Source organism: Pongo pygmaeus, chromosome 9 (genome assembly GCF_028885625.2).
Source record: "Pongo pygmaeus isolate AG05252 chromosome 9, NHGRI_mPonPyg2-v2.0_pri, whole genome shotgun sequence".
Classification (NCBI taxonomy): Eukaryota; Metazoa; Chordata; class Mammalia; order Primates; family Hominidae; genus Pongo; species Pongo pygmaeus.
In genome coordinates this window covers 25,167,839-25,194,969 of record NC_072382.2, presented here as the reverse complement: position 1 = coordinate 25,194,969, position 27,131 = coordinate 25,167,839, and the positions used below count along the sequence as shown (strand labels likewise).

The 27,131-nt window shown below is 36.7% G+C and overlaps 1 long non-coding RNA gene across 1 annotated transcript in view; it reads right to left on the bottom strand.

Moving 5' to 3' along the window:
• The window catches only part of LOC134740331 (uncharacterized), an 84,335-nt gene that overhangs the window by 3,552 nt on the left and 53,652 nt on the right, over window positions 1-27,131 (bottom strand). Inside the window, exons 8-9 of the long non-coding RNA XR_010127724.1 lie at window positions 20,664-20,739; window positions 668-862 (exon numbers count right to left, since the gene is read on the bottom strand). This is a non-coding gene — a long non-coding RNA (uncharacterized LOC134740331). The remainder of the gene's footprint in view (window positions 1-667; window positions 863-20,663; window positions 20,740-27,131) is intronic.

Here is a 27,131-nt window from a genome sequence, read left to right as displayed (position 1 = left end):
CTCACCCCTACAGACATGAAAACACATGTAAATTTTATACATATATACGTACATGCATCAGTGTATATACATGCAGGTATGTATACAATTTAAATTGTTCAGATACTTCTGTCTGTACTTCTGCTATTTCCTCAGATGATTTTAGTATGTGTATTCTTCTCACACTGTATTTTATGTTGACATTTATAAGTTTAAATAAGTATTTTTTATATAATAGAATAATTTTCTAGGGAATTGTAATTTTAAAAATACCCCCTGAGTCACTGAAATATTGTTTATAACAGTTAAATAATGCAGATCTATAAATTCCCACTGCATTAGCGTTAAATTACAGTAACTCTATAATATAGAATATTATAAAGTAATTAAAAATGAGAAAGGGTTACAAAAATTAAAAAATCTCATGAATAAAACCTACATGTTAGTATAAGTTTTTAAAATCTCATATTTCTGAAAAATAGAAGATATATGTATATTTATAGTCATAATATTCACATATGAATTAACATCACATAAATTCACACACACATACACACACACACAGACAGACACACACACACACAGGTCCAAGAGTCAATGTATACATCTTTTCATAGTGATTAGGCATGGGAGCCTAACTGTTCAACATTTTAAAAAGTAAGCAATTGGAATTTGCTGTAGTACTCACTTAATTTACCCTTTAATAACAAGAAGGAGAAAATCCAAGAGACCTGACCTTACCAGTCAAAATCCACTGACCATCAATTAATAATCATCAGTGCGAATTGGCTGCCTATTTTGTGTTGTGTCATTACCTTCTACATGTGACATTTTCAACTTTTATTATATCGACAGTAATTAAAGTCCACATATAGCAGGCCATCTGCAAAATGTGGGCAGTAGAGGCAGTGAAATAAGACATTTGGTTATGTTCAAAGTGTGTCCCTTTTCTCATCGTTTAGACAAAATTCTTACATGTCTTGGCCCTAAATTTTTATTATGACCCCAGTTTAATTCAGGCTTTTTATAATGCCATCCTGCCCTTGGCTCTATTCTGTCTTTTTGTGATTGTATTTGGCCCTATTTTAAAATATTATTTTAAATTGATAAAAAATAATTGTAATTCATGTAGTACAATGGGATATTTTGTTATACATATACAATGCGGAGTGATTATATCAAGCTAATCAATCAAGCTAAACACATCAATCACTTCTCTTACATGGACATTTTTTGTAATGATATATTTAAAATGTACTCTCAGTTATTTTAAAATATACAATATGTTATTTTTGACTAAAGTCATCCTACTGTACAATGGGTCTCAAAACTTACTCTTCCAGTCTAGCTGAAATGTTGTACATTTTGACCAGTCATTCCCCATTCCATCACCCTCCCACCTCCATCCTTGGTCTCTAGTAACCACTATTCTACTCCTACTTCTATGAGTTCAACATTTTTAGATTCCACATATAAGTGGGATCAGGCAGTATTGGTCTTTCCATGCCTGGATTCTTTCATTTAGCTTAATGTCCCTGTTTTGATCTCTGCAGCCATTGTAATGTTAGAACAGTCTCGTTCATTCTATTCATTGTAAGTACTCGAAGATTCCCATCTTTGGGGCTTCAAATAAAGTCCTATGTAACAAATAATTTGTTTCAGGAAGAATTTTCTAGCACTAAGAAATGAGACTATGGAAGCAACTATTTATTCCATCTATGCACAAGGTTTTAAGTGCTTCCAAGAAATCTAAATTTGGCCTCCTCATTTAAAAGATAAACAACTCCACTACCATCTATGTTTAAAAGCACCCATAAATCTGAATCACCATCTGGTCCTTCTTCAGTAAAAGAGCTAATTATTCAACTGCTACCTGAACATCTCTACTTTAGAAAGATGCCTCCCCCTTCTACAACTCAAATGCCAAACTGAACTCATGCTTCCTCTTATTGCAAATTAGCCCAATCCTTTCCTGTGTTAGATATCCCAATTAATGATGTGCCATTAATTCTGTCACCAAACCTAGAATCTGAAAGGTAGCCTCTTCCAGGTGCCCTTTCCCCTCATAGACCACACTATGCTGAGTCCTGTGGATTCATCCTCCCTTGACATATCTCAACCCAGTCTTCTACTCTTCATTTTCACTTTACTTACTTTCGTTCAGAAATGCACCATCCTTCACTTTTATGTTTGCCAGTGTTCATTCCACTCCATTTACCCTTCATATTGTCACCAACTCATCTTCCTAAAATAGAAAATCTACGTTATTACCATCTTAAAATCAATCAGTTGCTTGATGATTCCAAGATAAGTGGTCTACGATTTTTTTTTTTTTTTTTGGAGTTTTGCTCTTGTTGCCCAGGCTGGAGTACAATAGCCCTGTCTCAGCTCATTGCAACCTCCGCCTCTTGGATTCAAGCGATTCTCCTGCCTCAACCTCCAAAGTATCTGGAATTACAGGCACCTGCCACCATGCCCGGCTAATTTTTGTGTTTTTAGTAGAGACGGGTTTCACCATGTTGGCCAGGCTGGTCTCGAACTCCTGACCTCAGGTGATCTACTCACCTCGGCCTCCCAAAATGCTGGGATTACAGGTGTGAGCCACCACACCCGGCAATAGTCTATGATTTTTTTTATTGTGTACACCATAAGTTAAAAATAAAGAGTAATCGCTCCCAGGAGTCTATTAATTAATTATAAATTGTATATCTCCATATTATGTATAATATGTGTGCTATAAATCATACACAAACAAAAATAAATAATACAAGATAACAATAAATGTGTATAGCTGTTCTCTGTTTTCCTCTAGCACCCCAGTGACTTGTTCTGAACATCTCCAATGCTGGCTCACTTTGGTTTGAAGTTTATTGTTTCAGTGAATAAAATCCACTCGTTTTCTTCGATCGTTTCTTCCTTTGGGCCACTTTGAATCCTGTTCTTTCTTCTACCATAGACCTTATCATGAAGAGTTGTGATTTATAGTTTTTGTTTGATAGGGATAAGATATAGGTAGGGTTAAGATTAGGTTTAAGGTTACAGGCTGAGCTTGAGAGCAGAATATAATATGGTCTTTGTTTTCTCAAACTGAGTACTCAGCACATTACTTGGAGTGTGTTTGCTAAATAAATTAATGAATTATGTAAATAAGTGTTAACATATGAATTAGTTTAGATTGAGCTTTCTAAATGTAAAATGGATTTGATTGGATTGACCCTGGTCTGAAATTTACTTTTGCACTTTAAGTACAATATACACAGTAATAATTGATATTATCTTAAAAATTTCTGCTTGAAAGGATAAACAATTATCTAGCATTTAGGAGACATTTGCTGCCTAAAAATGCCCTAATTATAGGTGACTGTTATCTATTTATTTGTCAGGTCCCTTGGAATCTCAAATCAGAAATATTTTGTATATAAGCAATACATACAACCGTGTGTATTTAGAAAAGTAATAAAATGGAATTTTGTTATAATTCTATATTTTGGATTCTGGTTGTCTTCAAAGTAATATGTTTTCATTTGTTTATGCTCTTAAGTTTCTGGGAAATAGATGCTGGCAGGAATTATCATATTTTGAGAAAGATTACTGTTGTGTTTTCAACGGCTTAAATTGCTTGAGTTAGAAATATTGAAGGACCTGAAAGCACATTTTCATGATTTCCTTCAGACACATTTCTTTTATCTGAATGCCTACCGATTAACTGCCTTCGCAGAGATAAATAAGAGCCTTCAACCCCTGTTTCAGCACTGATTCCACTGGAAGACACAGGAGGCTATGCAGTTTGCAAATTGACATTAGCTGCACAGTTTCAAAAAATGTCCTCCTGAGGCAAGCTACAAAAAGTTTTCAAGATAGAGGTAAGATTTTTATCATCATACATTTATGATCATGAATTTTTAAATTGGCTTTAGAAAGAAAAAAGTGTTCATTAAGCATGAAAAGGTGGTAAGCGTGGAAAAAGAAAAAACACTAACATAAATCTAAATTAATTGCTCTAATATTTTTGAAAGCAAGCCAAAATTAAACTGAGATACGAACTTTTTAATATAATTTTTTTCTCTTCTCCAAAGCAGATGTCACTTCCACTCTGGCCAGAGTTCTACAATGAACAATCATTATCCTTAAGGATAACCTCAGAACCAAAGGAGACTTTGCCATTTAAAAATTTCAATACCAGTTTCTACTTGCCAAGTTTCCGAGTGTGCCACACAGGATCTCTGGTTGCAGTTAGTTCTCTAAGACATTTTATGTGAAAGTAAATCATTAATAATAGCAATTAATATGTGCAGGGAGACTTTTCCCTTCCAAAGTGCTTTACAAACATTCTTTAATCCCACAAGCTAAAAGCACACTTTATTCACCTGAAGTTTACAGTAAGGTTTGGAATTTGTTCGAAGATAACATTGTTTACTGACCCCCAATGGGGGCTTGATCATCAGCATATAAAACAGACAAAAGAGACGAAAAAGGGGATGAGAATCACAAAAAGAGAGAAGTGAAAATAAATCATATTCAACAAAATGTGATGCATATTACTGAGAAGGTTTTATGCATCAGACGTTGACCCAGACATAGATGACCAATACAAGATGACTATTATTAGGACCAAGCTGGAAGGCTTTGCCAAATTGAAATTTTCTATACCTATGGTTAGATAATGGAAGTGCAGGGTCTTATGAGACTTTATAGACTGGAGATATTTTATCCATATTTGGTGTGAAAAGGCATAATTGAGAAGGTAGTATTTGAAAAGAGTTCTGAAAGATGGACAAAATTTCAGTAAGCACAGTTGGAAGCACAGAAGGCATTCTCCATAGAAAGGCAGATGTGAGCCCAGGTATGGATCAATATTCAGGAAAGTCTGTCCTGGAAAAGAATACAAGGAACTGTTTGGCTGAAAGTATTAAAGTGCTTGGGGTATGAAGTGGAGGCGATACTGAAACACATGTGTCTGGCTAGATTGTAGTAGACTGTACTGTAGCAAAAGAAGGCAAGGCACAATTCAGTAGGTGGTGAGAGTCCTTAAATGTGTTTTAGCACAGGAGGAAAGTGATCAGATTTTTGCATTGCTAACAGCATTCTGCTAAAAACAGAATTTTACAGCAGTGTTGAGAAATGTTGAGGTTTCATGTAAATGTAACAAGTATCCTTCCTAAGGCCTGTAAAAAAAAATCCAACTAAGGTGTAATACAAATGTATCCAATTCTGCCCCAGAGCCATGGAGAAAGCCCAATAAGGGGTTTCATTCAAGCCCTCTGTCTATAATGAGGGAGATGGTGTGGCTTGCTCTCTCTGGAAGCTTTTTGAATGACTGATGTTGCTGAGGCATCTAATTTAAACTTACTTGGATTTATCTGGCCAAAGGGAGTTGCTGAAATCTTTTAACTGGCAAGGTGGGAATTAACTATTAAAGAATGATAGAAAAATCAGTCAGGTGTCTTGCCTGAGAGGCACCAGGGCTTCAAGCTGGTGAAGGAAGAAGCATCAGTCATGGCTCTTAGAGTACATTCCTTAGGGCCCCTACTCCTTCCGATGGCCTAATCAGAAAGCCGTAGACTTCCTACCTTAGAGGGACTATTAGAGTCACTGCGGCCATCAATGGACTGGTGCTCTGTGCTTTGACAGATCTGATCTCAAGTCACCTTCTCACTGCCCTTTCCTTAAGATGCAGGTACTGTGTAATTGGAATAAAACAGCCCAGCCTACAAGACCTGCTCCACTTTGAGATCAGACCATATCTCTGAAAGGCCTGTCGGGAAATTCTGGAACTGCCCCATCCATTAGCTGTCTGTGACTTACATGCTTGGCTGATTCAAATCTCCACTTCAAGTACCACCCCCATGTCTGCTATCGACTCTCATTGAATTGGCTTTTCTGTCCAAGCATTTCAGTAATGATTCTAACTCTGGTGCTTTCTAACTTAGCCTTTTTTCTTCAATAAAAGAACCCAACTTTCCCACTAAGTGCTGCTAGAGAGATTTTGATTCAGTAAGCAAATGTGGGTCCAGATTTCTACATTTTTGACAAATGCTTTACCTTATCATGATGCAGCTATTCACAGAACAACTGCCCCAGACTGCAAATCACATATAGAGAAGTATCAGGCCTGGTTTTTTTAAATTTTCATTTTAATTTTTTTGCCACCATGATCCAATGTCTAACACAGTGCTTCTTACAAAGAAGAGACTCAGTATATGTTTACTGAGACCCTGAATGAGTGAGGGAATGAACACACCGGCTACAGAGCTCTCTGCCACTTCTCAGATCTTACATATTAGAGATCCTGGCCTGAAACTAATTGAAGTTTCAGACCTATCTGTGTATATCTAGTAAAATGCATGGATAGACATTTAGAATTTGGTTGGCTTAGGATGCTTTTGTCAATGTGAGAAGACAGCGATGGTCATTTCTTGCCTAAAAGGAAGAGACAGTAAACGGCAAGGGGCAGTGATGACCAGGCCTGTGGTCAGCGGCATCTGAAAGAGAAGGCAAAAGTACTGTTTGTATAATGGGCATAAGCAAAAGGTGAGAAAGAGGAAAGAAACTCTTAGTTTTCTGCAGTAGTTAGCGTGACTCCGTAAGAGGAAAACTGCAGCGAACGTAGGCTACTTCAGCATCACGCAATTAAAAGTTGGAAACATCAGAGGTTAGTAACTTGGGAATGAACATAAATGAGATAATAGATAACAACAATAGCAGTGGCAGCAATGAGATACGAAATGGCCAAGCAAAGTTAGGCAATGATATCAGAGAAGAGTAACATAACATAGGATTCCCCCAGGAGACCCTTAAGCCAATTCATTGGGGATTTTTGGTGGACTTCAGTTAATCAAATAGGAGTAATGTCATTAACCTGAGTTAATCAAATAGGGGTCATGTCACGATTTATGTGTTTTATTGTATGGCATCATTAGCATTCGTAGCAGGTGTGGCCTGGTAATATGTGGATTGCATATATAGTCATTGGAGAACAACTATCTCTCTCACTTTCCTTGACTTCTTCAACTATTGCCATTTCAATCTCCACTCAGCAGCTCATGAGCTTAGTTTAAGTAGTAAATGTGCAAAAATCCCTATGTATCTTATATATACATACTCACTTCCCCACATATACCCCTAAGTCTTCAAGATTTAGGGAGAGGTCTACAGTTCTATGTCAGGCTCCCCCCAACAGTCTTCAGGACTATAACAAATCCTTCAGTGAATCTGCTAATTTGTTTCTATGCTATAAATAGTTTTCTGTAAACCACAGTGTTTTGTTAATCTCCTGGGTAGGAGGGAATAAAAATCATGGCATTGTGAAGTTTTGAGGCATAAAAACAAAAGAAATTTTACTAATCAGTCTCAGTGCTGCAGTCTGTATGGGTACTTATTTTTCTCAATTAAGGTTTTAGAGTAGTCACACAGCTAGGAATAGTATTATTACTTTACTACTACTTGCAGTTGTCTTCAGAAACAGCTTGTTTGATTGCCTCCTTTTCACCCTGTTAGAGAGAGGGCTGTCCACCTGACTCCCAACACTGATGAGATCGAGAACAGTTTATTAGTCTTTTAAACTCATAGCCCAGGATAGGGGACAGCTTATGCCACACAAGGCCACACACAGGGAGTTACACACAGGAACACAGAGAACAATCAGGGGCTGTGGGAGGCAAACTTCATAGTAACAAGGGGATGAGATGACCCCTGCTTCCCATGAGAGGATGGGAGTGACTTATTTGAATCATTCTGCAGTGAGAAACCCACTACTCAGCAATAAGCAGCCACTGTACATGGTCTATACATGATCTATGTTGATAAAGAGACTACACATTGTCTCTGTGATAAAGAAAGTTGGTTGGTAAGGGAACTTTATCTGCAGGAATAGAGTTAAGGAGAAGAGCTTGCAGTTAGGGCATTTGAGAGACTCTTAGTTTCAGATGTCAAGGCAGCATGTAACATCGAAATTTTATTTCAGGCCTTGCGCCATACAGTTGACATTTAATGAATGCTTACTATGTGTTACATGCTGGTATAAGAGCTACAAAGAGATTTCTCATTTTGTCTCTACATTTTTCCCAACAACAACACTATATCTATGAGAAAGTGCTATGAGTTCTCTCCATTTTTACACATGTGGCAATGGTATTTAAGCTCCCACAGTTAGGGATAGAGCCAAGATTGGAGGTCCTTCTTAATACTATGTGCATTGCCTTCTGTTAATATCAATAATTGTGCCAAGTTCATTAGGACTTTTAAATACAAATTTAATTTTAGGATCCTTGAATTTTAGAAGTATAATGGGTCATAGAGGTCTCAGTTTACCCTGGGAAAATTAAATACATACATCTTTTGAAATGGAAAATTAGGACAAGATGTAGAATAAAGCCATCGTAGACCAAAATTGAGCTAATGTTAATTAAATGCATGTATTTTTTAAGGACCTAGGGAGTAGTGATATTGCCAACATGAAAATGACATGAACTGTCAAGAAGATGTCCTACAAGGCAATTAAGATGCACCTAGATGGTACACTTTAAGTTTTACATAACTCAAGCTTTGCTGACCTCAACCATCCATGGTATCAATGCAGTCACATTAATATGAATAACCCATGTTTACATATCTCTTGTTCCCATTTACTTAGTCATCTGTAAAAACAATTTCCCCAAATACTCATAATATTACTCAGGGGATGTCTCAAGTGCTTTCATGAACAAATCTTCGTTGTCAGAGTAGTTTATTGAGCACTACCTCCCCTGTCATTTAGTCCCGGGTTTCCTGCATTCACCTACAAGGGACTAACCCTCTGTCAGAACCCAAGTCACTCCTTGCTGAGCACTTCCTCATTTCTGCTGCTTCTCCAAGCAGAACACCAGTGATTCTCTAGTCCAAAGTGTTCCCTAGCTGCTATGCGAGGTATGCCAATAGGGGAAGAAAATGACCCTATTTTTTTGGATTTTATTCATTTGGGATGATTCTAGATTGGTACCATTTCTTTAACTTTGTCATGAAGTGAATCTAATGGCTGGTTTCTGTTGTTTCTGTTTCTTTTCTTAAGAGGGTAGATGCTTCTTTTGTGTTTTCTTTATAATCAAAAGTCAAAAGAAATGACTTCTTCTACATTCAGGTTTCCACCAGGGTCTCCTAGCCATACTACTTGAAAAAATGAGGTATAATTTACATAAAGTAAAATCCACTTTTTGGTGCAAGGTTCTGGGAGCTCTGACAAGTACATACAGTCATGTAACCGATATCATGATCAAGGTATAGAACAATTTCATCATCTTCAAAAATTCCCTTGTGCTCCCCTCATTCATCTTCAGCCTCTGGCAGTTACTAATCTGTGTTCTGTTGGTATATTTTGCCTTTCTTTGAATGTCATATAAATATGCATCCTGGTCAAAAATATATATATTTGTTTTTATTTGTGACAAAGTTGAATATGGTCCCCATTTGTCTGGGACTATTTCAGTTTATGCATAATTATCAATAAAAACCACTTTTATTCTCAGGAGTTTTTCAATCTGGATAATAAATTAGAGGATTGTGCTATTTATTGTAGTATGTAGGCACACACACACACACACACACACATCTCCATGGAGGATGGGTTTGAGGCCACATGTCAGAAAAAAATAAATCTCCACCCTTTTCTCAACTATTTCCCTAATCCCTTCATCTTCACACAAAAAAGAAGAATAAATACAGAAAACTCAGCAAATTGGGATCTTTAACTTTTGAATACAGTTATTTTTCCCAACTTGATTTTCAAGTGCATGACCCAGTAACACTGGCTATCCAGATATTTAGCAAATAATCCAGATAAGATACATACACATAAATGCATCACATTTCATAACTTAAAAATTGCTGCTATAATATGCTAATTTTCCTAATGTATGAATATACAAAGAGCTTGTCACTGGAAGTGTCTGTACATAGGCAGATCAACCACTTGTCAGGCAGGACTATAAAAGAGATAATTCAGGACTCAAAATGGGCACAAAGAGCATTGGACTTGCTGCTGTCTGAGATCCATTCCAGCCTAAGACAGTGGAGCACCATTGTTTAAAAGAATGCAAACTTTTGATTACGATAACCCTACATACCAATTTTAGATTTGCCACTTCTTTCTTCAGCTTATGTTTTCTGATTTGTCAAATGGGAGTAATACTTAATATAGTTGTTAAAATTAAATAGAACAGTGTAATTTGTTAGCATAGTGTCCAGCATGTACTAAGAGTTCAAAAAAGGTATTTATTATTAAATTAAACCAGAGGTTTTAATTAGTTGCTTTTTAGAGTTTATTAGTGCTTAGGGTACTATAAGCCAAAATGCTCCATTGAATCAGGCTTGATGAAACATAGCAATTAAATTTGTATTGTATCTAATAGAAGTTAGCTATTTTAAGTTTCCCCTTCCTCTTAGAAGCATGCAAGGTGAAGCATAAAATCACACTGGTTGTCCACTGTGGCAGACACTGCTAGAGTTCAACACAAGGAGCTTCCCCAATATTTTGGGGGCCCAGGCCAAGGGTACCCGTGGATGGCCACCTACAACACATCTCTGTTTAAGAATTGTGAATCAAGCTGTCAACCTGCTAAATAAAATATATTCCAGCTTTCCACATTGTCCAATACATTCATAACAACATGGAAAAGCACATTTAAATTTAGATTGCTTAGGCTCTTTGGAGTTCATACTAGAAAATGGCAGCAAGGGGAAGACCTGAGTCCAGGCCCCTACTCCTCCAGCGTGGCCTTTCTCTTCTCACTCCACTTCCAGCTCCGTCTTGCACTATGAGTTACATCATGCACATCCAGCCTGCTCAAGGAAGTTTTGTGCCAATTATTCACAAACATCCAGCCCTTGGACACCTTTGGGACTTAGCAATTCATATACAGGAGGTACCTTCAACCTTTTTGGAAGATGAACCTGTGGACAAGCACCAAGCTGCACCTGGAAATAATCACAATAGCATTGTTTTTGTTTTTGTTTTTGTTTTTGTTTTTTTCCAGTAAATTTCAGTATCCAAGGCATCCCTGGACTTTGACCTTATATTCTCATTTCCTGTTGGAGATGGTATATCTGAAAGAAATCCCGAAAGTATCTGTCTAAAAGAATAGGCCCACAGCAGGGGCTTCTCTTACTCAGGGTCTGAGGGCAGCACTCCTCTTTTTTACTTTCTGAGTGAGTGTCTGCGTAGATTTTATACCGTTACCTCCAGGCAAGCTCAGGTGCTTCTGTGTTACAGAGTACTGAGCCACGGAATGTGGGAAGAGGTGAAGCATGCCATCTTAGACTCTGGCTTTAAAAGTTGTCATGAGATCCTTTCATTCTCTTTCATCATTCATCAGATGGCCAGATGCAGAGGATCCCACAAAACACTCTGGGGTGTAAGGAATGGCACTGGGGTCTAAGGAATCATTTGATAGAAAAAGCCCAAGTTATTCAGTATCTGTGTGAAACCAAACTCTTTCCTATGCCCAATCTAAATAGGATTCTAATAGATAAGAATAAAGAGATTTTTATTTTAAACCATTGTAGAGTGTGTGTGTGTGTGTGTGTGTGTGTGTGTGCATTTATGTGTTAGCAATTAGCATACTCTGCCCAACGCATTCACTAACCTTGAGATTCACCCTGGATATATTTCTTGCTTCCTTGCTCCTATCTGCTTCTAATTCTGTATCCCATAAATAAATAAATGTACACATACATACATAAGACTTTCAGAATGAATGAACAGATGAATGGGTGAATGAATGAATAAACAGAGGAAAGATGGAATTAATTAATTAACATTCAATAAGTCTCCAGATATTCTTCCAGATAGACTAATGCCACATTCAAACATATATTGTTGACATAAGAAATTAACTATTGAGTCTTATGCCTAAAATATTCCTTCCTATGCCCTTCTTGTTTTTCAGACTAATAGTTCACTATCATGACACAATTTGTCATATGGATACTTACTGCTTTGTCTCTGCCTCCCTGCTTTCCAACCCCTACTTTTCAGATAATTGTCCTGATTATTTTTCTTTATATTTCTTCTTCGCCTTAGCCACATAATTGAAATGGGAGTTGTCATCATTTTTCAGCTTAACTTTCACTCCTGGACACAATTTATAGACAATCGAAAGACAATAGATACTCCAGAATAGATTAATCACAAGTCTTTCCTGGAAATTTAAAATTGAGAAAACATAAGAGTGTCAGTCTGGCTGAGCGCTAAAGTTATAAGCCTACTTATCTTTGTCTGGGCCACTATAACAAAATGCTATAAACTGGGTGACTTTAAACAGCCAAAGTTTATTTCTCACAATTCTGGAGTGTAGGAAGTCTAAGATTAATTTGTGTCTAATGAGGGGCCCTTTCTCCTTCCCAGATGGCACTTTCTGTGTCCTCACATGGTGGTAGGGTCAAGGCAGCTCTCTGGGCACTTTTCTGTAGGAACACTAATCCAAGTCTTCAGAGCTATGCCCTGAAGACCTAATCGTTTGTCAAAGGCCCCCGCCTCCTAATAGTATCACCTTGGGAGTTAAAATTTTTCTTTTTCTTTTTCTTTTTGAGATGGATTTTTGTTCTTGTCACCTAGACTAGAGTACAACGGCACAATCTTGGCTCTCTGCAGTCTCTGCCTCCCGAGTTCAAGTGATTCTCCTGCCTCAGCCTCCTGAGTAGCTGGGATTACAGGCACCTGCCACCACACCCAGCTAATTTTTGTGTGTTTTTAGTAGAGATGGGGTTTCGTCATGTTGGCCAGGCTGGTCTCGAACTCCTGACCTCAGCTGATCCGCCCACCTCAGCCTCCCAACGTGGTGGGATTATAGGTGTGAGCCACCGCGCCTGACCTAGAATTTCAAAATAAGAATTTTGGAGGGCCATAAACATTCACACCATAACTCTATTTTGGGTGGTAGTCACGCCCCATCATGAGGAAAGGAAAAAAGTAACCTGGTAAGACAAAGAAAAATTAAAGCAACAACAGATGTGCAAAGACAAAGACAGATGAGAGATTACGAAGAGGTCTTCCTTGGCTTCCTATCATTTCAGAGTCCTTGGCATCAGCCTATTCTGGATGTTCATTTTTATCCCTCTCCTATCTGAGGTTTGTGAAAACAACTTGTACTTTTATGGAAGAGCACTCTTTTGAATAACCTAAATGCATACATTTTATGTTACCAGCAACCAAAATAGGCCTATAGGCAAGAGTACATGACATCTGAAGGGGTGATACCCCACATTCCTTATCCTGGACCTTTTCTATGCCAATTTTGGTCCCAAACCTTCATGTCACCTTGAAACTATTCAAAGCACTCAGCCCCTTTTGTCAGAGACAAGAAAGGCAGAGCACTCTGTCTTTGAAGTTATACTGCCTTTACCATTAAAAAAAAATACATCTACTAAAGACTTTTTTTTTCCAACAGAGCAACACAATAAAAGAGTAAGTGGCTTTGTAGTAAAAAATAATATAAAAAGATAATTAAATCTCAGGGGTATTTTTTGGTTTAATGCAGTTTTTCCTCAGAAAAAAAAAAAAAAAACAAGCATCAAGGCTGCCCCTAAAGACACTTTTTGACCCACCATTGCCACTAACATGAAGTTGAGAAGTGAAAAATCTCTGCTTGATTTGTTCTTTCTTTTCAAGAAAAAAGAGGCTTAATATTCATTGCAGAGGGCGAATAGAAAAAAAAAATCTGTGCTGTTATTTTTGAGGGGTTGAAATGCTTGTTCTCACCACTGAAGGTGTTCATCTTTACAAAAAATGGTTGCTAGGGAGCTAACCAATTTGAGGGAATATTTTTGAATGTTTGTAAAACTAAAGAGTGGCATCATTGGCAATACATTTATTGGCAGAACTGAACCAATTAGTTAGTGCTGCTAAAGTGACTGCATACAGCTGATTTCACAGAGAGGTCAAATATATAATGATGCATGCTACTGGAGTACTTTTTTTTAAAGCTACAGATTTAAGTCTCAGATAAAGGTAATAACACTCTTTCTACTTCAGGAAATTTTGAGTGTTCAAATTTGTGGTTATAAAAACACATAAGAGAGCATTTTTAGGCCATTCTGACACATTCCATACTCATTCTTAAATAAAATAAATCACACGATCAGCTCTCCTTGAGGCTGGAGATTGGTTTTTGTAATAAGGAAAGGCCTAGCAATGTCTCCTCATTTCATTCATTCCAACTATGCAATTCAACTACAATTCTCATTTTAATTTTCTTTCATGTATTTCTATCTGTAATTTTTAAAGATGACTATGATTTATATTTATAGGGATAATGAGAATTAAAAAGGAGAGCAATACCCTTTTAGACAAAGACAATCCAACAAACAAGCAAAACAAAACCAACAAAAACTTTTTGTGATGTGCAAATATAAGGTTCACTAAGTCCTGCTGGTTGTCACTTTTGATTGTCTCTCCTCTCATTTCATCCACATCCTCTGCTCCCCTCATGAGTGGAGAAAAAAAAAGTGTGATTAGTGAATGTCACCAGCTGGACTCTCTGAGATTCAGACTGAGGAGTTTAGAGTGTAGGAGGATTTGTAGAGCATGGTCTTGGGATTCATATCTGCAGAAGAGAAAGGAAAGAAGCAGGGTTGGACAGAGGGAGAACTTGGGCTGCAAGGAAGTCTTAATGGAGGTCATAAGTAACTCTACAAAAAACTTGGAAGAATGCATGACGCTTCTGAGTTCTGAGTGGAGCAAGGGTGCCGGAATTTAATGCTGCCCTATAAACTGGTCACGGATGCTGGCAACTCAGGAAGGGGCACCCAATCTTGAGCAAGGTGGCTCTCTTCAATAGAGGCATTTTCTGAAATGGGACAGTAGGGCATAGCACTTTTTCCACTGCATTCTCAGCAACTGAGGGAAGAAGTTCATCATTCCTGAATAAGGATCCAGATACCACATCACAGCATCTTTCACACTAACAATGAATAATTATTTTTTATTTAAAAACAATGAATTGCATGAGGTAGTATAGGTAGCTATTAGTGTATTATTTACCCATAACCTATTGACTGCCTAATACTGGAACAGATCTAGTGGGAAAAAATGCCCAACTTGTACAGGACATTTTGTTCAAGAGAGAAATTGAATCCATGCAACACTACTAACTTAAAGACAGGCAGAACATTATAAACTTGTAACTGAGGAAAAGAAAATTGGTACCACAAACTCATAGAGAAGATGCTAATGAATATTAAGGGAATCAACAGGGATAAAGGGCCTGGATATGGGTTGTATCTTTGAGAGCAGTGTTAGGTAAAACAGGCAAGTGGTAATAAGATGGTTGTTGCCGAAGACAGAAACTTGTGCATGCTATGGATAAAACAGGTAGGGGATAGAGGCAGAAGAGTGTTTCCCCTAAAGCAGAGGGAGGCAAGTTTGAATAGATTAAGAGCATAAAATGTCAGAATGACTTGGATGCCAGACTGAAGAGACTGAATGCCACTGAAAATGAAACACAAAACTAAATATCTCAGTATGGAAGTCATACAATAAAAGGGGAGCTTTCAAATATTGACACGGTGGGGGGATAGAAGATATTTTATAGAAGATAAGACTGTAAATCACCATCTTCTTGGTTAGGTTGCCAGAATGGGAAAGGTAAAATTTCTGAAGTTCCCATGACACACACACACAAAATGAGAACTGAAAGATACACCGTAACATAACCTGTCCAAAGTCACCATGCAAAGAAATGATTGAGCTGGCAATTGAACCTATAGCTGTCTTCAAAGTCCCTTTTCTGCCACCATTCCACATTGCCAGAATGTTAGAAAACCTGCCTGCAGGGTGCTTTTCCTACCCAGGATTGTTCTGAAAGTAAGAAAATCAAAACACTGGCATTGATTTGGAGTACAATATAGGTTTCATACCTTGACACTATTTGGGAAATTAAATTGGATCTGTCACCATTTTATGATTAGCATAAGACAGAGCCCCATTTTGCATCTAAGAACACTTTCTGAGACAAATTGCTACATCTTTAAATAATGGATTCAAGAAACATTTAGCAACTGCCTATTCTGTGCCAGGGAGTAGTCCTGGTGTGGTGGACAAAGCAGAAAATAAGACAAAGTCCTTTTGTCATGAAACTTACATTTTACTAGACAGAGACAAGTAATAAATATAAATACAAGAAGAAATAAAAATCTAAATATATTAATATGATAATTTCAGAAAAGTACATATTTTAGGAAGAAAAGCACAGGATAATTTTACGGATAGTTATTGATAAATGATAGGAAATGTGTTCAGTGGTTTTGTTTTTGTTTTTAATGTTCCACCACTTAACTAGCTGCATACTCTTGGTTAATTGGTCTGTGACTCAGTTTTCTCACCTATCTTAGAGATCTGATGCTGTGATTAAAAGATTAAATACACAAAACGTGATTTCACCAGTGAATAGAATAAGAGTTCAATAAATGTCAATGCATTATTAAATGTTAGTCATATTCCTGAGAACGAGGACTTCACTTTTCCCATCTCTTCTTTCCTGTGCAGAAGTAGGAAGTCCCAACTGCACAGAATGCTTCCTGAAGGTAAAATTTCCTGTTTCAGATTATTTATGCCCCATAACCTTGTTATGATTTGTCCTCCCCTCACTCAATAACTACTTATTAAATGGCCACAGTCTGCTAGACATTGGCTTTCTTAAGGTGAATTTAATTCAGAAATTACTAAATTCAATTCTGTGGGTTTGTTTTGTTGCTCCATAATCCCCTACAGTGGTTTATCAGCCTGCCAAAGAAGCAGAAAGATAGCCCCCAGGGCTCTGTCAGCCGGGCCCAGCCCAGACATCAAAGAATATTATGAATGTGTAAAATTGCCTTTGGCAAATACTATTTACAGACCCTCTGGCACAGTTATGCTGAAATGATAAGAAATGTCACTAAAGCCTACTGTATTGAATAATAAACATTTCCTGCCTTTAATATCAACTACCCACTTATCCGGAATCCAGAATGGCTCGCAATTACAATAAAGGAAAAAAGGAAAGGTTAGGTTTTTTATTTTGTTTTTGCTTTTTCTTTTTATTAATATGTCACAATGCTTCCTATTAATTAAATCAGCGGTATAGCCAGGAGTAGAACTTAGTGAGATTATCTATATTATGCACTCGAAATATAGTTTGTCCATTTTAATTAAATAAGTTCTAAATATAACCACTTTTAATTCTTCTATACCCTACAACTAATTAAAAATAAAATTAGTTAACATTTCTATGTGACATCATTAAAAATTGTTCATATAAAGATGCAAATATCCCTATGGTATCCTGTGTATTTACTTGCATCCCTCTGTGCTGTTAATGACCAGAGTATTAAAGCTTTGCATGAATACAAACCTGTGGGCAAGGCTTTTTTTTTTTCTCAAATTTCTCCCCATGTCTAGTCATCTGCCTTCTGCTTGTCTCATCTTGGCATGTTCTGGATACTGGTTATAGCTTTGAGAAGCCTGTTAAATTTCACCTCCTTGGATGTTCTGTTTCAGAGAAACTTCATGTTAGGCTGATATGAACACATCCACATCTACTCTTTATTTCTTTATGTAGCATATTAGGGCCTTCTTAGTGTGCTAAGAGGTCTCAGTCATAAGAAAATACCATTGTACAAAATGACTAAAGAAACCACCATGAGAACTAGAAATGAGGTAGAAAAGCCTGAACAAATTGCTGGAGGCTCAGTGTGGACAAGTCAGAGAGTTAAAAACTCCATAGGGACTCAGTCTTAGCAGCCCTCCAGACTTTTGTAAATTTTACCCTCTGGAGCTTGATCAGGTTCTCATAGCAAACATCAAAAGAAAATCTCCACGTGCTTCTGGCAGCTGGAGAGGAAAGGAAACATTTTGAAATACGCCAGAGCACTCTTTTCTTCTTAACAAGGCTGGCTCTCAGGACAAACTATTTAACCAAAGCCTAACATGCCAGGATTTTATCAGAGCCTAACTGACCAGAGGAAAAGGAATACCCAACTCTAGTCCACTCTCATCATGCTGTCCCACCTAAGAGGTGGGGAGGACTGAGAAACACTTGTGAATTTCACAGTCCAGAGGCATAGGTTCACTAAGACCGAATCACAGGACTTCAGAACTCTTCCCTTCCCTCAACACCTTGCAACCATATGACTAAATGCCTATTTACAGCAGTTCTTTTTACCCAGTACATCCTGTCAAGCTATTAAGGAAAATTACAGGGCATATTAAAAGGTACACCTTGGAACAAACAGAGAAAACATTAGAAACAGACATGACAGGAATGTTGGAATATCAGACCAGGAATTAAAGCAAAAATGATGAATATGCTAAGGGCCTAATATGTAAAGGAGACAACATGCAAGAACAGAGAGGTATCGTAAGCAGAGAGATGGAAATACTAAGAAAGGACCAAAAATAAATGTCAGACAAAAACACTAACAAAATGAAAAACGTCTTTGACGAGCTTGTTAGTAAACTGGACATGGCTGAGAAAATAATATTTGAGCTTGAGATTACATCAATAGAAATTTCCAAAACTGATTTCATTCAATGGTGTTTTGTAGTTAGCAGTGTACAGATCTTACAAATATTTTACTAGATTTATAAATAACTTTTATATTTTTTGGTATTGTAAATGGCACTACTTTTTAAAAATTTAAGTCTCCAATTGTTTTATTGCTGATAACTAAAAAACAAATTGATCTTAAATTTTGTGACCTTGCTAAAATACCCTATGAGTTGTAGTAGTATTGGTTTTTAGATATGGGGGGATTTTTTTTCTTCATCTTTTATTTTAAGTTCAGGGGTACATGTGCAGGACATGCAGGTTTGTTACATAAGTAAATGTGTGCCATGATGGTTTACTGCACAGATCATCCCATCACCTAGGTATTAAGCCCAGCATCTGTTAGCTAATCTTCCTGATGCCTTCCCTTCCCCTATCCCACCTCTGACAAGTCTTAGTGTGTGTCGTTCTCCCTAGTGTGTCCATGTGTTCTCATCATTCAGCTCCCACTTACAAGTGAGAACATGCGGTGTTTGGATTTCTGTTCTTGCATCAGTTTGCTGAGGATGATGGCTTCTAACTCCACCTGTGTCCCTGCAAAGGACATGATCTCATTCATTTTTATGGCTGCTTAGTATTCCATGGTGTATATGTACCACATTTTCTTTATCCAGTCTATCATTGAAGGACATTTAGGTTGATTCCATGTCTTTGCTATTGTGAATAGTGCAGCAATGAACATACACATGCATGAATCTTTATAATAATGAGACAAGAGGGACGGCATTAGGAGATATACCTAATGTAAATGACGAGCGAATGGGTACACCACACCAACATGGCACATATATACATATGTAACAAACCTGCACGTTGTGCACATGTATCCTAAAACTTAAAATATAGTAAAAATAAATAAATAAATAATGAGACAAGACTGAAAACAAATGAATTAGAATATCCAGGAACTGCAGAACAACTACAGAAGGTGTAACACATTCACAACGAGATACAAGAAGGATAAGAAAAAGAAAGAGAAAAAGTATTTCAAACAATATAACTGAGAATTGCCTCAAATTAATGTCAGACACAAAATCATAGGTGGAGGAAACTCAGACAACATCAAGCAGGACAAATGCCAAAAAAACTGTAGCTAGTTACAGTATTTTCAAACATAGAAAATTGGAGATAAAACAAATAATTCAATTAAAAAATGGGCAAAGGATTTGAATAGACAGTTCTCAAACATAGACATCCAAATGGCCAATAGGTATATGAAACAATGCTCAATGTCACAAGTCATCAAGGAAATAGAAATTAAAACTACAATGAGATATTACCGCATATGTGTTAGAATGGCTATTAGCAAAACAATGAAAGATAAGTGTTGGCAAGGCTGTGGAGAAAAGGGAATTCTCTGCACTGTTCATTGGTGAGGATGTAAATTAGTAAAGCCAATGTAGAAAACTGTATGGAGGCTTCTCAAAATATTACAAATGGAACGACTATATGACACAGCAATCCCACTTCTGGGCATATATCCAAAGGAAATAAAATCAGTACGTTGAAGGATTTCTACACTTTCATGTTCATTGTAGCATTATTCACAATAGGCAAGATATTGAATCAACCTAAGTGTTAAATGTCCATTGACAAATAAATAAAAAATAATTAGTACACATACACACACCCACACACACACAAACACGCACACAGACACAATGGTACACGATGGGTTGCTATTCAGACTTATAAAAGAAGGAAATTCTGTCATTGTGACAACACGCATGAACCTAGAGAACATGATGCTTATTGAAATAAGCCAGGCAAGAAATACAAATACTGCATTTACTTATATATGAAATCTAAAAATGTTGAATTTATAGAAACAGAGAGTAGAGTGATAGTTGCCAAAGGCTGGGGGTTGGGGAGGTGGTTGGGGAGATGCCAGTTAAAGGGTACAAAGTTTCAGGAAAACAGGATGAATAATCTCTGGAGATCTAGTGTACAGCAAGGTGACTATAGTTGAGTATGTGTTTTATATTACTAAGTATAAACTTGCTAAAATATTAAAATTTAAATGTCCTCACCACACAAAAAAGATAAGTATGTGTATTAGTCCATTCTCATGCTGCTATAAAGAACTGCCTAAGACTGTGTAATTTATAAAGGAAAGAGGTGTAATTGACTCACAGTTCTGCATGGATGTGGAGACCTCAGGAAACTTACAATCATGTCCTTCTTCACACGGCAGCAATAAAGAGAAGTGCTGAGAAAAAGGGAGAAAATACCGTTATAAAACCATCGGATCTCATGAGAACTCACTCACTATTATGAAAACAGCATGAGGGTAACTGCATCTATGAATAAATTACTTCCCATCAGGTCCCTTCCATGACACATGGGGATTATGGGAATGACAATTCAAGGTGAGATTTGGGTGGAGACACGGAGCCAACTATATCATTCTGCCCCTGGCCCCTCCCAAATCTCATGTCCTTCTCACATTTCACAACACAATCATGCCCTTCCAACAGTCCCCCAAAGTCTTAACTCATTCTACCATTAACCAAAAAGTCCAAGTCCAAAGTCTCATTTGAGACAAGGTAAGTCCCTTCTGCCTATGAGCCTGTAAAATCAAAAGCAAGCTAGTTACCTTCTAGATACAATGGAGGTACAGGCATTGGGTAAATACACCCATTCCAAATGGGAGAAATTGGCCAAAATAAAGGGGCTACAGGCCCCAGGCAAGTCTGAAATACAATGGGATAGTCATTAAACCTTAAAGTTCCAAAATCATCTCTTTTGACTCTGTGTCTCACATCTGGGGCATGCTGATGCAAGAGGTGGACTCCAGTGGCCTTGAGCAGCTCTGCTCCTGTGGATTTGCAGGTATAGCCCCGCTCCCAGTTGCTTTTATGGGCTAGTGTTGAGTATCTGCAGCTTTTCCAGAAACATGGTGCAAGCTGTCAGTGGATCTACCATTCTGGGGTCTGGAGGACAGTGGCCCTCTTCTCACAGCTCCACTAGGCAGTGCCCCAATGAGGACTCTGTATGGGAGCTCCAACCCCACATTTCCCTTCTGCATTGCCCTGGCAGAGGTTCTCCATGAGGGCTTCACTACTGCAGCACACCTCTGCCTGGGAATCTAGGTATTTCTGTAACATCCTACGAAATCTAGGCAGAGGTTCCCAAACCTTAATTCTTGACTTCTGTGCACCCACAGGCCCAACACCATGTGTAAGCAGCCAAAGCTTGGAGCTTGCAAACTCTAAAGCAATGGCCTGAGCTGTACGTTGGCCTCTTAGCCACAACTGGGACACAGGGTACCAAGTCCCAAGATTGTGCAAAGCAGCAAGGCCCTGGGCATGGCCCGCAAAACTATTTTATCTTCTTAGGCCTCTGGGCCTGTGATAGGAGGAGCTGCCGTAAAGACCTCTGACATGCCCTGGAGATATTTTTCCCATTGTCTTGGCAATTAACATTTGGCTCCTCATTACTCATGCAAATTTCTGCAGCTGGCTTGAACTTCTACTAGCTGCAAACTTTGCGAATTTTTATGCTGATTCTCTTTTAAACACGAGTTCCAATTCCAAATCATATCTTTGTGAATACATACAACTGAATGCTTTTAACAGCACCTGAGTCATTTCTTGAATGCTTTACTGCTTAGAATTTTTTTCCACTAGATACTCTAAATCATCTCTCAATTTCAAAGTTCCACAAATCTCCAGGCCAGGGGCAAAATGCTGCCAGTCTCTTTGATGTAACATAGCAAGAGTCACCTTTATTACAGTTCCCAACAAGTTCCTTGTCTCTATTGGAGACCACCTCAGCCTGGACTTCATTGTCCATATCACTATTAGCTTTTTGGTCAAAGCCATTCAAGTCTCTAGAAAGTTCCAAACTTTCCCACATTTTCTTGTCTTCTTCTGAGTCCTCCAAACTGTTTCAGCCTCTGCCTGTTACCCAGTCCCAAAGTCACTTCCACATTTTCAAGTATCTTTACAGCAGCACCACACTACCTGATACCAATTTATTGTGTTAGTCTGTTCTCACACTGCTATAAACAACTGCCCAAGACTGGGTAATTTATAAAGGAAAGAGGTTTAATTGACTCACAGTTCAACATGGCTGAGGAGGCCTTAGAAAACTTACAATCATGGCAGACAGGGAAGAAAATACATTCTTCTTCACATAGCAGCAGGAAGGAGAAATGCTGAGAAAAAGGGGGGAAAGTCTCTTATAAAACCAACAGATCTTGTGAGAACTCACCCACTATCACAGGAATAACATGAGGATAACCAGCCCCATTATTAAATTACCTCCCACTGTGTCCCTCCCATGACACTTGGGGATTATAGGAACCCAGTTCAAGGTGAGATTTGCGTGGTGACACAGAGCGAAACCATATCAGTAAGCGATGTTATGGATATGTTAACTAGATCGATTTAAAAATTTCATCATGTATTCATGTATCAAAACATCATGTTGTACATTATACATACATACACTTTTTATTTGTTTATTATATGTTAAAAAGGTGAGGTGATTGAGAAAAAGAGAGATAAAAGGTTTAAAAATAGAAAATAATATATTTTTTAAAAAAATTCTGAAAGAAGGTAGAGCAAAACATACATATAGAGGACAAAGATAAAAATTACATTTGATGTCACCTGAGAAACCATGCAAACAGAGTGGAGTGAAATATTTAAAATCTTGTGAGGAAAAAATAACACCAAGTAGAATTCTGTACCCTGAGAAATTATCCTTCAACATGAAGAAGAAATACTTTCTAGAACAAATAACAATTGAGAGAATTTGTTGTCAGTTTATTTACAAAGAAGGAAAATATTATAGGTCAGAAACATGAGTCTTCCTGGAGAAAGGAAGAGCATCAAAGATAGAATAAGTGAAAGTAAAATCAACATTTTTATTTTCCTGTTCTAATAATATGTATGCACTGAAAATAAAATTTTCAAATTATATGAGGCAAAAACTGGTAGAACTGCAAGAAGAAATAGATGAATTTGCTATTATTGTTTGAGACTTCAATAGCTCTCTAAAAGAAGTGGATGTATCCAGCAGGCAGAGAATCAATAAGAACATATTAGAGCTCAACAGCACCATACTGAATATAATTAATATCTACAGTGTATTTTGTCAGATGAAATACATAGAACATACATTCTTCTTAAGCTTACATGGAACATTCATCAAGATACACCATATTCTGTGATATAAAACACAACTTAACAAATCTAAAGAAATAAAAATCATACCAGGTCTGCTTTCACATCACAGTGGAATTAAGTTAGAAATCATTAAATGAAAAATAGCTGGAAAATTTCAAAATATTTGAATATTAAACAATTACCTCTAAATAAAATATGGGTCAAAGAACAAATATTAAGAACAATGAAAATATTTAGAACTAAATGGGAATGAAAATACAACTTACTAAAGTATGTGGAATGCAGTAAATGGAGCCCTTAAAGGAAAATATATGGCATTAAATACATATATTAGAAAAGAAGCATGTTCTAAAGTCAGTAATGTAAGTTTTAATCTTAAGGAAGTAGAAAAAGACAAATTAAATTTAAAGTAAGCGCAAGAAAAGATAAAAATTTAAGCATACATCAATGAAATTGAAAACAGAGAAACAATAGAGAAAATTAATAAAACCAAAAGCTGGTTCTTAAAAAGATCAATAAAATCTATAAGGCTCTAGTCAGGCTAAGAAAAATAAAATATAGAGGACATAATTACTAATATCAGAAATGAAAGAAAGGATATGACATCACTACAGATCCAAGGGACATTAAGAGTGTAAATTAAGGATTATTAAGGACAACTCTTATGCCCACACATTTGATCATCTAAATGAAATAGACTGTTTTCTTGAAAGACACAATCTGGTAAAACTCACACAAGAAGAATTAGACAATTTGAATGGACCTATATCTCTGAAATAAGCTGAATCAACAATTAATAACCTCCCCAAATATAAACCATCAGGCTTAAATCAGTTCACTGTTGAGTTTTACCAAACATTTAAAGAATAAATGGTATGAGTTCTTTACAATCTACAATCTCTTTCATAAGATAGAAGAAGCAGGCATACTGTCTAACTTCTTCCATGAGACCAGAATTATTCTAATACCAAACTAAACAAGTATATTACAAGAAAAGAAAACTATAGACAAATCTCTTATGAACACATATAAAAATCCAAAAACAACAACAAAAATACTTATCAAATCAAACCCAATTACGTATAAAAATAATTATACACCATGTACAAGTGAGATTTATCCTAGGTATGTAAGGCTGGTTCAACAAACAAATAATTTTTTAATAATAATTTTATTATTTAATAATAATGTTAAAAAATCCTAGGTAAACTAGAAATAGAAGAGAATTTTCTTAACTTGAGAAATATTTATCTACCAAAAATCTATAGCTAATATAATACTTAATGGTGAGAAACTAGAAGCTTTCCCACTAAGATCAGGAACAAGATAAGGATATTCTCTCTCACTGATCCTTTAGAACATATCACTAGAGGTTCTAGGTAATGCAATAAGACAAGACAAGAAAAGAACATGTATACATATATGGAAGGAGGAAGCAAAATGAGTTTAGCTTGCAGATGACATGATTGTTTATTTACAAAATCCTAAAAAATTAATGGAAATGTTCCCAGAAATAAGTGACTATAGGAAGGTTGCAGGAAACAAGGTTAATATAAAAAAAAAACTCTTTCCTATATATCAGCAATAAACAAGAGGAACTTAAAATTAAAAACAAAATAGGCCGGGCGTGGTGGCTGATGCCTGTAATCCCAGCACTTTGGGAGGTCAAGGCGGGTGGATCACAAGGTCAGGAGATTGAGACCATCTTGGCTAACACAGTGAAACCCTGTCTCTAGTAAAAACACACAAAAATATTTTAGCCGGGCCTGGCAATGTGCACCTGTAGTCCCAGCTGCTGGGGAGGCTGAGGCAGGAGAATGGCGTGAACCCGGGAGGCGGAGCTTGCAGTGAGCTGAGACAGCACCACTACACTCCAGCCTGGGCGACAGAGCAAGACTCCATCTAAACAAAAAAAAAACATGATAACATTTACATTAGTACTCCCAAAATGAAATACTTAGGTATACATTTAATAAAATATGGCAAAGATCTATCTGAAGAAAACTACAAAGTTTTGATAAACAAAATTGACAAATAACTAAATAAATAGAAATACATCCCACGTTGATGGATAAGAAAACTTAATCTTATCAAGATATTAGTCCTTCACAAATTAATCTATAGATTTGGCCTGATCTTAAAGCTCAGCAAGTTATTTTGTGGACATTGACAATCTAATTCTAAAGTTTGTATGAAGAGGCAAAAGACCTATAAGATAATGCAATAGTAAAGGAGAAGAACAAAGTTTGAGGCCTCACACTATCCAACTTCCAGATTAGTTACAAAACTACAGTAATCATGACAGTGTGATGTTGACTTAAGAACTAACAAATAGAGCAATGGAACAGAATAGAGAGCCCAAAGATAGACCCACATAAATGTAGCCAAGAAATCTTTCACGAAGAAACAATAGCAGTACAATGGAGCAAAGACAGGCTTTTCAACAAACAGGCTGTCAAAACTGAACTTACATTTCCAAAAAGTGAATCTAGACACAGACTTTACATGTTTCATAAAAATTAACTCAAAATGTATCATAGTCCTAGATATTAAAACACAAAATCATAAATTTCTAGAATATAACACAGAAGAAAACCTAGATAACCTGGAATGTGGCAACAACTTTTTAGCTATAGTAACAATGCCAAAATCCATAAAGGAAAAAATGACTTTATTAAAATTAAATACAAACAAATTTCTGATTTGCAAAAGACACTGTCAAGAGAATGAAAGGGCAAGCCAGACTGGAGGAAAATATTTGCAAAAGATATATCTGATAAAGGAGTCTCATCTAAAATGTATGAAAATCTCTTAAAATTCAACAATAAGAAAATGAACAACCTGATTAAAAATGGGCAAAAGACTTGATCAGACATTTCATCAAAGAAGATATACAGATGGCAAATGAACATGTGAAAAGATGTCCAACATCACATGTCATTAATAAATTGCAAATGAAGACAATAAATTTCTTCTACATACTTATTAAAAGGGCCAAAATATACAACACTAACAACAGCAAAAGCTGGTGAGGATGTGGAGGAACAGGAAAACTCATTCATTGCCAGTAGCAATGCAAAAATGTGCAGCCTCTTTGGAAGTTTCTTACAAAACTGAATGTATTCTTAGCATAATACCCAGCAATCATGCTTTTTCATGTGTATCCAAAAAAGTAGAAAACCTATGACCACAAAAAAATTGCATGGAATTCTTTACAGAAGCTTTGTTCACACTGTCACAAGTTGGAAACAAACAAGATGCTTCAAAGCATTATGTGAATGGATAAACTGTGGTATACATAGACAATGAAATATTCATTGCTAAAAATAAATAAGCTACCAAGCCATTAAAAACGTAAAGGACTGTTAAATGCATATTACAAAAGGAAAGAAGTAAATCCAAAAAGAATACATATAATAATGTATAATTCCATTTATATGGGTTTTTAGAAAAGGCAAAACTATAA